Consider the following 6,164-nt stretch of genomic DNA (forward strand, 5'->3'; position numbering starts at 1 on the left):
ATTGGCATACACTTGCTGCTTTTATCCATTATCAGCTCAAGACACTCTCACACCAACTGCATGGAGATAAAAGGCTGAATATCTTATTACCAGTTCCCTTGAGCCCTGGGGCCAAATCTTTTTGTAATTGGAGCTTCATTACCTTGAAAGAGGTGCATCAGTTTTATAAGGTTACAAATAAAAAGAAGATTTAGATATTTCCTTGTGTGAAACTGGCCTATAGATTGAAATCTAAACAATGGTCACTGTTCCAGCTTTGTAAATTGAGTGGATTTTTTCTTTAAGGGAATACACAATGCTGAGTAAGCCTGAGCCCCTAATTTGTATTGACTGATCAGAATAACACAAAATAAGCAACACCATTTAAATTTCTCGCTGAGGAAGAATGACTACTTATCAGGGCATGTGACACTGAGGGGGTTTATAACTTCTATTAAATACAAATAGTTTTTTCTTATTGCTCTCAGTGATTTTAACGGGTAAGACCACTAATATTTAAGTTTTAGAAATAAAGTTTTAAATCTTAGAAATGCTGTATTTTAGCATAAAATTTGCCCACGGTGCTTAAATAACTTTAGGCGCACCACACTTCCCAGAATCAATGCAACTCTCCTCGGAGCAAATTTAAGAGCTAGCAAATAGATAGCCTCTAGTGTTTAGCTGTGAGGTGCTGTGTGTTATCCTCCTGGGGCCAAGCAATAGACCCGGCAGATTACCTGTGTAGACCAAAGGCTCTCTTAACGCCCTTTTCACCCTCACAGAAGTAATTATGGTTTTCCCTTCTCATTGTAGAAGCAATCAAATAAATTGTCTGCTTATTAGTTTACATGACTATCTCTTTAAGATATTGAGCAGTTAACTGCTGAGTGGAAATGATTTAGCAGAGGAAGTTGAGTTTGTAATTTGAGGTAGCAGAATAACATTAGTAATAATAGTAATAATGTCCACAGACTATCTCAGTTGGTTTTCATATTGTTTAAGACGTATGACCCCAAAAAGTTGATTCTGCGCTGAGCTAGCTACATAAAACAAAGACATGTTTCTTTCTACAATAAGTTCTAAGTAAAATAGATGTTGGAAAATAGGTGAATGCTTAATATGATTTTCCTTTAGTTCATAAGCTGAGCCATGACACAAGGCTGTCAAGATAGTGATGATCTTGTAAGGAACAGATATGGAGCTTTTAATCTTTATTGAATTATTTGCTCTCAGACTGTGTTTTTTATTTTGCTTACTCTTGCAGCATTTTCTACTGATAATTTTATAGCTACGTGTCCATATCATAAAATTTGACATTTTACTGTATATGGCCTTCTTCTGTAATATTTTAGAACTATGCAGGTGTATCTGGTACAGAGAGACGTGATCAGATCACTGGTGAGGAGTAGAGATAGGCCATAGGAGGAAGTTGCCCAAGGCAATGGTAGAAACAGAGAGGCCCTCTAGGCACCAATCAATGTGCCTATTGCAAGGAAGAGGGCCATTGGAGAAAGGAGGGCCCGAAGTTCAAAATGGGAAGTAGAGATGAAAACTCTCACCAAGAAATGATGTCCTGCTGACAACACACTGTTCCCTAGTGCTAATGGGAATCAAGCCCTAGGTGCACCACACACAGATAAAATAGGCCCCGCCTGAGGACGACTCAAATCCTGCTGCTGTGGTTGATGCTGAGTGGGAAGCTGGACCTGCACTCCAGAAGGAGATTTGAAGTTTTTCTTCTGGAAAAGAACAGCGACCCCCCAGTGCAAAGTGACAGTGTTCCTTCTACTTTATGTATGTGCTTGCAAATCTAGGGACTCTTAGCTGCCAGATAACTGAGTTTGAGTATGGTCCTTCCCATTGTGAGAAAAAAACAAAACAAAACAAAACAAGAGATGAAAGTGAGTTATAATTATTTCCGAATGAGTAAAGGTGTGTATAAGGTTTGTGGAAGCTGCAGAAGGTGTGTAGAAAGTTGTGAAAGCTATAGGACGTTGTGAAAGTTTTAAACCTGAAAGAAAGGAAACCTCAGCTCGGGTGCAAGTTATACTTTGCTTGCTTTGTTCTTTACTTACTTCATGATCTTGTGGGGACTTTGGCTTGAACTCTGTTGTTTTGTGTAAATTGGGAATCCTCTGTCTCTACTGTTTGGCCATTGAGACCTAGTAGAGTTCATCTGTGAGACCAGTTAGGGAGAATGCCTGTGCCATTTGGGACCTAAGAAGGGTCATTTGGTGTCCGGTAGAGCCTGGCTGGGGGCAAGGGAGCATGTCTCTTCCAAAAGACTAGTGGGCAGACTGGTAGGTGAGAGAGTGCCTCTACCATTGGGGCTTTGTGCCATTGAATGCTGCTGGGTGTACCAGCTAGGGGTGAGAGGTCATGTCTCTGCCAGGAGACTGGTGGATGTACCGGTAGACAAGAGAATGCATCTACCATTGGGGCTTTAGGCCATTTGAGACCTGAGAAAGGTCATCTGGGTGACCGGTTAGTGTGACTGGTGGGTATGAGACAAGATTCTAAGACTGATTCTAGCCTGCCCCCTTCTCTTTTGGAACTCTGTCTTTGCTTTGGACTTTGCTTTATTTTGGTTTCAGAAAGAAACTGTGGTTTCCAAAAGAGAGTTAGAACTTCACACCAAGTGGAAAGTAAACACTGAAAGGTAAAAGGCATGGAAATGCAATCTTGGTTGATTCTAGAAGGACAAGGATTTTCCTTCATGCTTTGTATTTTTCTCCCTACCTGATTGCTCCCGAATTTGACCAGTTTCCAATGGTGGCTTTGTTAACCAAGATTTTGACTGGAATGCCATGCCTGAAAGAGGCATGCCTGGATTCTGAGTGTTAGAAAGCCTCGGGGAGCTGAATTGACTTTCAAAGCTAGTGAAAGCCCACTGGAGAAGTGGCCTGATACCTTGTTGGTCATGTGGTGCATGGCAACCTTTCCAGGGAAGTAATGAAGGTTGCTTTCCTGAAAGACGGCAAGGAGAAACCTTAAGACATGATGGGAACCTCAAGGATTTGGGGAATATGGGTACTGCAGGCAAAGCTGTAGGGCAGTTGTGTGGCTTGGCTTTTGTGTCCCCAAAGGCTAAATTCAGGATGGATTCTGAAGAACTGACACATATCCTTATTCAAGTTCTTAAGAGTTTTAATAGGAGAATCTTACATACATGGACAAAGCAGCTGCTCCTAGTGGTGGCCACCCAGTAGAATCCACAACCTTCCCAGGACAGGGACCCTTTTTATAGGGAGTTAATAATAAAATTATATGGTGAGTAGTTATGTGGACCACCAGAAAGAACAGTGCATTCTTAAGTTAACAGATAACATCAGTTATCACACTCCATGCATTCATTAACCTCCTTCCTGAGGGCATGATATTTATCTTTGCATAGCATTCTGGTTTTATGGGTAGTGAGCCAAGCCTGAGGCTACAGGGAGCTCAAACAGTCACAGAGAATTAAACAGAGAGCCCAACATTTCCTAGATGCCTTCATTGCTGGAGCCATATTGCATCTAAAGTGAATTCCCCTACATCAACTTAATGTAAGTAGTGGTAAAAAAGTAAAACTCAAGTTGTCTGTAATTTAATAATGCAGACATTAAATTAGAAAAGGAGAGGTAGAATTTGAATGAAAAGTGTCCCAACAAACTATTTCTGACTCCCTTGGCTTATCAAAGTGCTGGGTCTAGAAAGTACAGTTTGTTACAAGTTTATTTCTTCATTCAACAAATTTTTATTGAATACCTTTTCAGGTGCTAAAGATAAAACGCCAAGTAAAACAGACATGATCCTTTCCCCTATGGAATTAAAAAATAAAATGCCTAAGTAGAAGCATATGTAACATAGAAATACATGTGTAATTACAATTATTGTGAATTAAAAATACAGACAGCTATGCATGAGTATAATGGGGTGAACTAGCTCAGAAAATGTCTTTCATAGTAGGTAACTTCAAAACTAAATGTGATATGGAGAAGGAAGTACCAGGCAGAGAGAACACATACTAATCTACAAATAAGCTAGCTATGTTTAAGGAATTTCGGGGTTGGGGGGGTGGGAGAAAGATAGTTTAGTTGAGATACAGAACATAATTGGTCTGAGAATGACATGAAAAAATCAGCAAAGTCAAATTGTATGCAGTTTTGAGGGGTAGTAAATATTTTTTAAAATTTTATCATAATTGAATTGGGGAGCCAATAAAAGTTTATTTATTTTTTCTGGGAAATTGCCATAATCAATTTGTTGATGAAGTTGCTTTAAAATGATTACTTTAGTCTCTGTGTGAAGAATGTTTAGATAGGGGCAAGGGTTAGGGACTCCAGTTAGAAAGCCATTCCAATAGCTCAATCGAGAGACAATTTTAGCTTGGACAATTGATATTGCTAATGGAGAGAGATTGACACGTTTAGACCTTTTGCCAAGAGTTAGCATCGACAGAAATTTCAGATACAGTAGTCTCCACTTACTGCAGTTCCGCTTTCTGTGGTTTCAGTTAGCTGTGGTCAGCGGTGGTCCGAAATGTTAAATGGAAAATCTCAGAAAGAAACAATTGGTAAGTTTTAAGTTACACACCGTTCTGAGTAGCATGATGAGACCTCATACGTTCTGCTCATCTCACCCAGATGTGAATCGTCCCTGGGTCCAGCGTCCCCATATCTATATGCAGCATTGCAGTGCTGGTGTCCAAACAATCCTCACATTACTGAATGAGGGCCCCAAAGCACACCAGTAGTGATGCTGGCATTTCGGATATGCCAAGGAGAAGGTACAAAGTACTTTCTTCAAGTGAAAAAGTGAGTGCATCCAGTCAGTCCTTGAATAACAATATTTTGTTCAATGTTGTCTCAAATATTGATGAGAAAAAAAAATCATTTCCTGACGGGGCCACTGTCTGTGTGGAGTTTGCACATCTCCTCACCTCTGGGTGGGTTTTCTCCAGGGACTGCAGCTCCCTCCCACACCCCAGAAAGAAGTGCAAGCTGGCTTGTCTAACTTGTCCCCGTCTGAGTGACTGTGGGCATGTGTGAGTGGCTCTGCTCTAGAAAGCTGTCCGGTCCAGGGTGGACCCCGCCTTTTGTCCTGAACTGTTGGGAGAGGCTCTGACCGCATGAGACCCTGAACTGAAATTGCTAAATTGAAACCTTCTCCTCACTTAATTTTAAATTCAGAGATGGTAAAAACATGGTTAAAACAACCTCAGATATATTGGGGAAACAAGAACAGAAGAAAAGCTCATCGTGATGTCTGACCAGGGGATAGACTTCGCAAACAGACTTGAGTAAATATCTACCCAGCACAACTAGGCCCTGCCCAGGTGAAGCCCTTCTCCACGGATGTGCGCGAAGGGTGTTTCTGTACCAGACACACACCGTCTATCAGCTCTTGGAACATGTGTAAAAGCCCTTCCATAAATTGCATCGATATCCAGAATGTACACTAGAGTAAAACATAGTAGGAATAAAGAAACCAAATTTTAATTAAGTTGGCCACGTTTTGCTACATATGAGAACCTTATTATATATCCACATTAATTCTAAGTGTTAATTTTAGGTAATATTTACAGTTAGCCTTTCTCTACTTTTTTTTTTTTAAATGTAAAATCTATCTAAATAGACAATTTAATGACCATCTATAACATCTATAAAAGAAACAGCAGGAGAGTTTGATGAATGAACTGTCCTTTAGATAACCTTTAAGACCATATCCCATCAGACAATAAAATCTTCCAGTTCAATTTCCTTTAACAGAACTAGCTTTTCCCTTGAATGAAATTCTCTTTATTTGCTGATTGGGGAAGACAGCTAATTTTAATAGTGATTGTCCCTCCATGAGTAGCCTACGTTTGCAGATTACTTAGGAAATATGAATTTCAGGAGGAAGAAAGTCATTAGCAATAGAGGTATTTAGAAGAAGTAAAAGGATAAAATGTACATTTAGCACAAAGCAGCAATCTCTTTACTCAGAGCTCCAGGGTTCTCAGGATGCATTAACAGCTCTTACTAGGTAAATGTTTCCAAACAAAATAAGCTAAATGAATAAAAAGGTAAATACGGTTCATTCCAAAAACACTTATTTAGTGTCGCTCGAAAATTGGAGAGGAAAAAAATGGTCCCACTCCAGTTCCTTTCCAAATATAGTAACCCCCCAAATCTTTCCACTGTATCAAATCAGTATGTGTTCTA

Source organism: Desmodus rotundus, chromosome 5 (genome assembly GCF_022682495.2).
Source record: "Desmodus rotundus isolate HL8 chromosome 5, HLdesRot8A.1, whole genome shotgun sequence".
NCBI lineage: Eukaryota > Metazoa > Chordata > Mammalia > Chiroptera > Phyllostomidae > Desmodus > Desmodus rotundus.